Source organism: Schistocerca americana, chromosome 2 (genome assembly GCF_021461395.2).
Source record: "Schistocerca americana isolate TAMUIC-IGC-003095 chromosome 2, iqSchAmer2.1, whole genome shotgun sequence".
Classification (NCBI taxonomy): domain Eukaryota; kingdom Metazoa; phylum Arthropoda; class Insecta; order Orthoptera; family Acrididae; genus Schistocerca; species Schistocerca americana.
In genome coordinates, this window is record NC_060120.1 from 581,013,336 (window position 1) to 581,024,169 (window position 10,834).

The following is a 10,834-nucleotide window of genomic DNA, read 5'->3' on the forward strand; positions in this document are numbered from 1 at the left end:
GGATTTGTCGTGGACATCTTCTGATCACGGTCCGACTTAGTGTTTCCACCAAGGTTGGGCTTCCTAATTCATCACCTGACAAAACCCTGGCTGGTATTACGCACTGTCTGCAAAAACAAATCCTGTTACTATCTAACTACTTTCACATAGATTCAGAGATCCAAGCACTGGACTGGAATATGCAATCGCTGTGGTTACATCCCAGCCAACTACTGCCGATGATCTACACAGAAATAACAGAGGAAATAGTTCATAACCGATAGGTAAAAGCTGTCCAACGTATCATACTTAATTTCTCTCGGCAAAGAATGTAATTTACTGGCTTCAAGTATAAGCTTTTGAAGTCCGTCACTTTTAACGATCACCACCTCTCAGCTAGTGTCTGCGCGATCTGAGCTCACCGAGCACGACGTCACTCACAAAACCGCGACACTCGCGTATGAAACCAAACTGTGCCTTAACAGAGTCCCACTCCCGAGCTCGGGTGCACACTTCCGAATGCCTGCAGGCGTCAGTACTGTAGATCACAAAGGATTACATACTCATGACATCCAAAGTGATAAAAATATGAACGGCATGTACCCCAGGGACACGACGACTTGCCTCCTAACCATGCTCATCGATTTCACGAGCTCCAAAGAACTTCACGAAATTATTTAGAAAATTTATTTTCAGCCAGTAAATCTGAGGAACAGAACTAAGGTACTTCTGTTGGTCATTTCCTGGTCCCGCTAGTGCCAGTCTTTAGCAAAATGCTGCTTCCAGGACTATCAGAAATTCGTTTCCATGTGATTCTGGAAAAACGCCTACGGACAGGGGAAGTTACAAGCTCTTAAATCAGCCTAGTAGTCTCGCTTCATAATCCGTTTAGGCGAGTTGTGGAAAGACCATCCTTCCGCCTCCAGGCTGGGTACCAGAAACTGGCTCCGGCCTTCGTATCAGCGAACTGGACTAGATGACGAGCGTGGCCAGGGAACGAAATGTTACATTGTGTTTCCAAAATAGTAACATGTTTCTTGTCACAAGGGAACTGCCCCATCGCACACTCAGATTTAGTGGTAAGAGAGCTCAGTGAACAGCCCGTCAAAAACTGAACACAGATCAAGAATGAAAACAGGAAGGTGTACTTTACCAAGAAGAAGAAAACGCAAAATAGAAACAGTGAACAGTCTAAGGACAAGAAGAGCAACATACAGCAGTTGGGAACAGAAATGGCGTTGTGGTTAAGTAGCCGGCACGATAGCTCAGCGTGTTCGGTCAGTGTGCTAGCTACCCTCTGTAATAAAAATTACTGACTGAACGGATCAACGAAGTGCCTGAACGGTTGTTATGGGACGTCCGCCTCGAAGTAATACAACGAGCAATATGGAACAAAATGAGATCAACAAAGAATTTTAAAAAAAGAGTGGTTACGGTGTTGGAGTGCTAAGCGGTCGCGCCTTGTTCAAACCTCCCTCGTGTCAATTTTTTACTTCATTCAAATTTGTGTCTGTGACTTGGTGTAATGTCAGTTTGCAACAGCGAGGCGTAAGGTAGGGATCTATAATGACAGCCGAAAAGAAGTGGCTTTCGTACAGGAGCCGCAAACGTAAGGCGACAACTCAGCCGAATCCTCAGGCGAAAAACACGTCTGGTGCGTCATACACGACGTTAGTGACAGTACGTGTGTCACAGTTAGCAATCTCTTATCGACGCACCTAATTTGTGCCACTGGTGAGTGGGTGAGATATGACTCCTTGCTAGATATAGCTGTTCGTATGAATGTGGATGCGGTCATTCCTAACGAAATGATGAAAACATAATAGTTTGTGACATGAGCTACAGCAAATGAACAGTTTCACAATCACACAGTTTCTCTGTGTTCTTTAAACGTTTTTGAAGCGGCGTTCCGTTTTGGAAGTCTTGACTCCTGAAATCCTTGGTTGTAACGCAGTCCACACACGTTTATTTGTTTTCATTTCTGTGAGACATCGATGTGATATCGGCCTGCTGTCACTATTGATCACATTTACTTGCGACGGTAACGTATTTTTATCACGTGACTCATATTCTATAACCAATGTACACTATGACAAATGCCGAGACTACAGAAAGGGAACAATCATTTCAGGGACCTGACGGACAGTTCATAATATTGTGAGGTAAAAAAATTGGCACGAGGGAGTTTTGGACACTGTTCGCCCGTTTGACAGTTCATCAGGACGACAACTTGCCCACGACGTCGCTGTTGTTTTAGATTGCTCTTTATTGCACTTCTTGTTCTTGGACCATCAACTGTTTCTATTTTGCTTTTTTTACAGTACAGTACATCTTTTTCAGTTTTCATGCTTGACCTGTATTCAGCTTTTGACGGGCTATCCAGTGGGTCATTTTACGCCTTAATGAGGTGCGATGTGGAGTTCCCGTTGTCAGAAAAAAATCGCCTTTCATTTAGCCGTGATTGAAAACATGAGCATTTACAATGTTCTGTGGAATGGGGAATGAAACGTGAGCACGAATATTCCCCATTACCACAACTTATTAGAGTAGTCCTTTTGCCACGCTCCAAGTAGCTGAACCTCTGCTAGACTACTGGCCATTAAAATTGCTACACCAAGAAGAATTGCAGGTGATAAACGGGTATTCATTGGACAAATATATTATACTAGAACTGACATGTGATTACATTTTCACGCAATTTGGGTTCATAGATCCTGAGAAATCAGTACCCAGAACAACCACCTCTGGCCGTAATAACGGCCCTGATACGCCTGGGCATTGAGTCAAACACAGCTTGGATGGCGAGTACAGGTACCGCTGCCCATGCAACTTCAACACGATACCATACTTGATCAAGAATAGTGACTGGCGTATTGTGATGAGCCAGTTGCTCGGCCACAATTGACCAGACGTTTAGAATTGGTGAGAGATACGTAGAATGTGTTGGCCTGGGCAGCAGTCGAACATTTTCTGTATCCAGACAGACCTGCAACATGCGGTCGTGCATTATCCTGCTGAAATGTAGGGTTTCGCAGGGATCGAATGAAGGGTAGAGCCACGGGCCGTAACACATCTGAAATGTAGCGTCCACTGTTCACAGTGCCGTCAGTGCGAAAAAGAGGTGACCGAGACGTGTAACCAATGGCACCCCATACCATCACGCCGGGTGATACGCCGGTACGGCGATGACGAATACACGCTACCGCGATGTCGCCAAACACGGATGCGACCATCACGATGCTGTAAACAGAACCGGGATTCATCCGAAAAAATGACGTTTTGCCATTCGTGCACCCAGGTTCGTCGTCGAGTACACCATCGCAGGCGCTCCTGTCTGTGATGCAGCGTCAAGGGTAACCACAGCCATGGTCTCAGAGCTGATAGTCCATGCCGCTGCAAACGTCGTCGGACTGTTCGTGCAGATGGTTGTTGTCTTGCAAACGTCCCCATCTGTTGACTCAGGGACCGAGACGTGGCTGCACGATCCGTTACAGCCATGCGGATAAGATGCCTATCACCTCGACTGCTAGTTATACGAGGCCGTTGGGATCCAGCACGGCGTTGCGTATTATCCTCCTGAACCCACCGATTCCATATTCTTCTAACCGTCATTGGATCTCGACCAACGCGAGCAGCAATGTCGTGATACGATAAACCGCAATCGCGACAGGCTACAATCCGACCTTTATCAAAGTCGGAACGTGATGGTACGCATTTCTCCTCCTTGCACGAGGCATCACAAGAACGTATCACCAGGCAACGCTGGTTAACTGCTGTTTGTGTATGAGAAATCGGTTGGAAACTTTTCTCATGTCAGCACGTTGCAGGTGTCGCCACCCCCGCCAACCTTGTTTGAATGCTCTGAAAAGCTAATCATTTGCGTATCACAGCATCTTCTTCTTGTCGGTTAAATTTCGCGTCTGTAGCACGTCATCTTCGTGGTGTAGCAATTTTAATGGCCAGTAGTGTATTTACCTACGCTGCCAGGAATTGCTGAAGATGGGACGGCCACACGCTGGCCTGTGGTCTTCGGGAGCGCAGGTAAGTGCCGGTCGCCGGTCGCCACGCACGGCAGCTGAGCAGCAGGCCGCAGCGGTCAGCCCGGCTGCTCGCGCCGACCACAGCCGCAGCTCCTGTTACACGACACGACCCTACACGACAAGAGTCGCCTTCGCGACCGCTTTAACACCTCCGGCTGGCTTCTGCGGTCGCAGCCCGCTCCGCGACATAACGATATCGCTGTTGTTATTGCAACCCCATCCCCAACGGAAAAAAAACGCTTGCACAGAAACATAAGCTGTGCCAGTTCGGGTCCGGGTTGTGCAACACGACGCCCAGGAATGAAGCTCAGACGTCACGACTAAGGCCTTCCGCATACGGAGCGATTCGAAGCAGCTCGTCGTCGACGTGAATCGGTAACCGGTCGGCAGCGCATCTCTTCGTGTGTAGTTACATAGAGCTTTGCAGATGGCGCGACTGTAGTGTGACTCCACAGTCAGTCGCTTCGTTGCCAACCAGTTGTCGGTGACTCGGTGCACCTGTTGCCAAGCGATCTGAATCGCGTCGTGTCCTCGAGCACAACTGTGTATTGGTTTAATCCGAAGATGAAGGAGCAGGTTATGAACAACTGGGAGTCGAAAAACCATTTTATACAACTACAAGCTGCCAATTTACTGCAGTTCACAGAGACGACGGGATGTGAAGCCGAAGTGGGAAAAGAATTTCGTATTACACGTGTAGTGTACTGTACATCTATTGTTTAATATAAAATTAACAGTACGTCAGTGGAAGCAAATGTACAGAAAGAAATGTAAGTCATACGGATGCTATTCATTTGTGCGACTAGCAGTCTTTGTCATTCTGTGAAATTACATTGTAAACTGGAAACGAGCAGTGAAAAGCCACGATACATGTAAATGCAATGGTGTTCACACATAAATGATTTAACAAGCATAAATCACCATCACCACAATTCCGTATATATAAAACTCAAGATCTCTGGGTTTTCTAAATAAAAATAGCTGAACAAGAATTTCGAATCTGTCAATTACAGCGGGTTGGCTGCTAGAGACAGCCTGCTATTTATACTACCTCGGATGTTGGATACATCCAGAGTTTTGTACGTTTTCTGATTCGTGTTTAATAATAATAATAATCCACCTGTATTTCTGTGCTCAACAAGCCGAGTGTGACCAAAAGCTTTTCAGGTGCGACAAACGGTACTCCCTCTCTTCAACGGTCTCATTCCTGAGAGCTGCGGAACTGCGTTGCCAGCCAGTCGACAACCAATTACCGATTTAGATCGCCAGGTCCTTGCGTTCCTTTTCAGCCCCCGTGTGCGAACGCCCTGAAAGAGGTGTGGGTTGAACACAGATTAGTTAGATTGTCTAGGGAGCACCCTCCCACCCCCACAGAAAGAGACAAGTTGTGTGATTGTTGAATGAATTTCATACTGTCCACGTTTCTTCCGACACACTGAAGAAGACTTGTTCCTTTATCTCGATGCTGACCAACATATTGGTGTCTAGACACGAACTGGTTGCCGTCAATTCAAAACTGAGCCATCAGCGCCCCATTACAGATACGGTCATTGTAATGTGAACTACGCAGCCGGCAAAGCAATATGCCGAAAACAGCGCTACTTGTAGCTCCTAGTTTGAAATTGATCTGTCTGCAACCCACACTCGATGGCGTGGTCTGGCCAAGCTCATATTTCGATCCCAGGTGGCTTTTAACAACTGTTGGTGCGTATTGATCTGAAATTCCAATCATTTACGTGAATAAGCGCAGTGTTATTGCACCACCACAGTATACACCTTCCTGGTGTCTCATTAACAATCAAAATTATCGTACGAAGTACCGAAGGGTGTATGCGTACGACACCGAGACGAAGGAGCAAAGTGAGCTGTGGAAACACGTGGATTCACAACTGTCTAAAAAGGCGAAGACCCAACCATAGTCTGGAAAGATGATGCTGACAGTCGTTTGGTATTGCCATCGTATGGTGCCAAGAGATTGTGCTCGTAAGGGGGGCAAGCAGTCATATACTACCAAAATGTCCTGACGAGGTTACGGAAAGCATGTTATGACAGTGTCACGTGTGCCGATTCATAGGGCTGTCAAATTTTGCCAACCTTTGAAACAGTCCTCGTCGTCCGTGGTCTCGGAGCTACTGCAGCGTCTGGTGCAGTTCTTCGCAGTCGCGGCCAGAGTCCACGAATTCTTAGCGCCGTGCGGTGCGCTGGACAAATCACCCGGCGTATTGCTCCGTAGACTTCCTCCCAAACGTTTTTTGGAGGACGTGGATAATTTTTACGCGCCGCTACACCTCCACTATAAACCTAAATAAGGGTCGTCGGCTTCGCTTAGACCCGCGAGAGGGGGTTAACAGACTTTTCTGCTATATCGCTACTCAATGCCCTGAAGCCATTGATTATCTTCCGAAACTCTCAGGCCTATCAGAGGATTGGACAACAAACATCCAATCCGTCAGCACACCGTCACCAACCGGTTTCTCCCATCTCTTCTGTAAACAACATGGGAAGGCAATTTAAAGTCAAAGAGGGTAAGGGCATACACGAGAATTCCACACTACAAATTTCTATTCGAGTAAACCTCAATTTTTCCTTTTGCTAATAATCCTCGCCATATCCGCTCTGTTCGTGAAACTACGCTTCCAGATACCCAGTTCTCCATAGTTAGGTGGCGTCTTACTTACGTCCGTTTACACTCGCTAACATCAAGACAGACCTCGAAAAGCATCTGCAGATAAAGTTTGCAACGCGCGCGAAAGGGAATGTACCTTCGAGCCTTTTCTGAACGTTCCATATACGTACAGAAACAGCCTTACTGGTCCCTTCCTACAAATTTCACACGTCGTTCGCCCCAGAGGGCTCAAGCTCGCGTGCTGCATTCTACCAGGGCCTCCGACCGACTCCTCGATTTCCTAGATTTCGCGAGCTGGCAACTTCCTGCTAACGTTCAGAGTACATCTGTGAAGTGCTGCTGCGTGCCGACCCTTTCAGACGTTTGTTTCCTAAAGGGTATTACGAAACGCCAGCCATTCAGTTGATTTGGGTTTGGTTTTGGTTTTGTTCTGCTTTAGGGCGCAAAAAACAACTGGGGTCATACGCGCCCAAGTCAAAACTATAGAACACTAAGACAGATAGGAGTTAGAAACAGACTGTAGGTCAGTCCCAATTGACATAAGAGACGAAATCTAAAAACAGACACGTGGAGAAAGGGCTAAAAAAACACCATACAGAAACGGAGGTTCCAAAATTAAAAATTAAATGGTCTTCGCCATTCTGTGAGGAAAACACTCACCTCGGGCGACCATCCGGTGGGCCCAGGCTACCACACTTTAGCCGGGTTAGTGGGGCGCAACCCATTGCTTTCAGGCTGGAGAATAGCCGCAGTACCACGGACACTGGCAAACCAGCGATGTCACGATAGCGATCACCACTTGCCGACCGAAGATGATCCGTTACACACGCCCTCCACCTCCGTATTTTTCTGACATGGCAATCAGTGATTTGTTCCTCTTTTCTGGGATGAAGAAACCAGTGCGTGACGGACAAATCCAGAATGACAGCGAGGTCATCGAACTACATACCTCTATAATAAAGGTCTCCACGAAATCGTCCATCGTTTCGGAAAGAATTGTCGCAGTGAAAGCTGAATATGTAGAGAATTTTAACACCACCACAAAGGTCCACTGATACTTTTTTACGAGGTGATTTTTTTTAAAACATTGTGTACGGCGACTGTGGGAGCCCCCACTGGAAGCCGCATAGCAGGTGGGAGAGAGAGAGAGGTTGGCGAGGAGCGGCGAGTACAGTAGCGGGCGCTGGAGGCGGCGGGCGGCGGTCAGCGGTCGGCGGCTGGACGCATCAGCTGGGACCGGTCGGACCTCATTCCTGGAGCAGCTGGGCGCGCCGAGCGCTGGATCGCGCTATCTCGCGGACGCGGCGCCCGGCGCCCGGCCCCTGGCGCCTCGCCAGCAGCCAGCTTAGGCGCCGACAAAAACCAGGCGCCGTGCCCGAGAAAACACTCCCCAAAAGTTAGCTCTTCCAGCACAAAAAAGAAAAAGATGGCTGTGGTGCGCGATGAAATAGAGCTAAGAGTATATTGCCAATGTGGTATGTGCGCGCGCCAGCTTTGTTAGCACTCGCTGTTGTAGGGGGGGAGGGGGGGGGGGGTGGAGGGTTCAAGGCAGAACCTTAAGAGTTTAATTAAAAATCCACATTTGGCGCCATTGTTCACTGTAACCAGTGACGTAAGCAATGCCCTCCTCGTGGCAGCATACTACAGGCAAGCGAAACGTTGCTGCAGTACTATTTCAGAATGACAGTCACGCTTGCGGCAAGCACCGAGGATGAACAGATTTTCTGAACACTGAAGATACTACAACTATTAAAATCCATCGGCGACTGAAGATCCAATGTGGTGATACTTGTCCATCACTGCAGAAATTACGCTGAGGTTACAAAAGTCATCGGATAGCTATATGTGCATATACACATGGCGGTAGTGTCGCGTACACAAGGTACACAGAGCATTGGCGAAGCTTTCTTTGCACTCAGGTGATTCACGTGAAAAGGTTTCCGGCGTGATTATGGCTTACGACGCCAATTAACAGACTTTGAATAGGGAGTGATAGTTCGAATAGGTGCATGGGACATTCCATTTCGGACTCGTTTGGGAATTCAGTATTCCGAGGTAGTCAGTGTTAAGACGGTGCCGCGAATATCAAATTTAGGGCATTACTTCTCCCCACGGACAATGCAGTGGCCGTCGGCGCTCACTTAACTACTGAGAGTAGCGGCATTTACGTGCTCTTGTCAGTGCTAACAGACAAGCAACATTGCTTGAAGTAATCGCAGAAATCAATGTAGGACGTATGACGAACATATCCGTTACAACAGTGCAGCGAAATTTGGCGTTAATGGGCTGCAGCAGCCGCAGACGACCGACGCGAGTGCCTTTGCTAACGGCCATCACTTCTCCTGCTCCATCTTTCGTGGGCTCCTGACCACATGGGTTGGACCCTACACGATTGAAAAACAGTGCCCTGGTCAGATGGGCCCCGATTTCAGTTGGCAAGAGCTGATGCTGGTAGAGTTGAGAGTTGGAGTGTGGGTGGTGCAGAACCCCCCCCCCCCCCTCTTTCACTCTATCCGCCGCCCCCTCCCCCTCCCTCTCTCTCCCGATGTCGTGAACCCAAGTTGTCAACAAGGCACTGTACAAGTTGGTGGTGGTGGCTCCATAATGGTATGGGCTGTGTTTGCATAGGATGGACTGCGTCCTCCGGGCCCAGCTGAATCGACCTTTGACTGGAAATGCTTACATTCGGCTACTTGGAGACCATTTGCAGCCATTCATGGATTTGACCTCATGTTCCCAAAGAAAGTTGGAATTTTTATGGATGACATTGCATCATGTCACCGGGCCACAATTGTTCGCGGCTGATTTGAATAGTATTCTGGACAATTTGAGCGAATGATTTGGTCACCCAAATCGACAGTCATGAAACCTATCGAACACATATCGGACTTAACCGATAGGTCAATACGTTAACGATCTTGCACCGGCAACACTTTCTCAATTACGGACAGCTGTAGAGGCAGTATGGTTCAGTATTTCTTCAGGGGACTGCCAACGACGTGTTGAGTCCATGCCAAGTGTTGGTGTTCTACGGCAGGCAAATGGTGGTCCGACACGATGCTAGGAGGTGGTGTATGATTGGAGTATGACGAGAGTTCTGCAACAGACGCTCAGTGGACTGATCAGGCACACCGCGTTGTGACATCAGAGTGCCGGCCGCGGTGGTCTAGTGGTTCTAGGCGCGCAGTCCGGAACCGCGGGACTGCTACGGTCGCAGGTTCGAATCCTGCCTCGGGCATGGATGTGTGTGCTGTCTTTAGGTTAGTTAGGTTTAAGTAGTTCTAAGTTCTAAGGGACTGATGACCACAGAAGTTAAGTCCCATAGTGCTCAGAGCCATTTGACATCAGAGTGTACTGCAGCTGTCGAAGCCATTGTTATGGAAAATAGCCCCTTCGCGGTCGATAAAATAGCCGCAGATCTGGACATAGGTCATGTCTCAGAACATCACAACATTCATGAAGTGCTCAAGTCTCCCGAAGTGTTTGCAAGGCGGGGACCACGGTAGTTCACTCTACAACTGAAAGAGCGACGCGTTGACGTCTGTAAAGAACTTTTCCGACCCTTTTAAGCAGAAGCTGATCACTACTTCAGAATAATTGTTACATGAGACAAAACCTGGGTACACGTCCACGAACTTAATACAAAGTCACCAACCAAGGAATGCTGCTATTCCTCATTACGGAAACCAAAGGGGTCCTGGATGCAGTCATTTGCAGGGGAGGTTTAGCTGACACTCTTTTCGGGTGAATGAGACTTCGTCGTTGAACACTACACGACTAGGTGAAACACCGTCGTCAGTGCGTCATATACCAATACGTTAAAAAATCAACTTCGGCCTGCAATAAGGTCAAAGCTATGTGGACTTCTAACTACAGGTATCATTTTGCAACAGGCAGTGCTCGACCTCACGCGGCCCGTGCAACACTTGAAACCATCGATGACCTTCACTCAAGTACCCTGCCACACCTGACATCCACACTGATATCTTAGATGAAAGTAATTAGCCTGCGAACCTTTACAATATGTATAATTTTCGTCCTATAGGTTTGAGACACGCAGTATATTTGGAAACTGAGGTCCGGCTATTATGCAAATTGATATATATAATGTTTCACCACCTTGTTCGATCATCAGCATGTATTTTTTCTATGGCTTTATTCTCTAGACTGGTCGGCACAATCTTTTCGA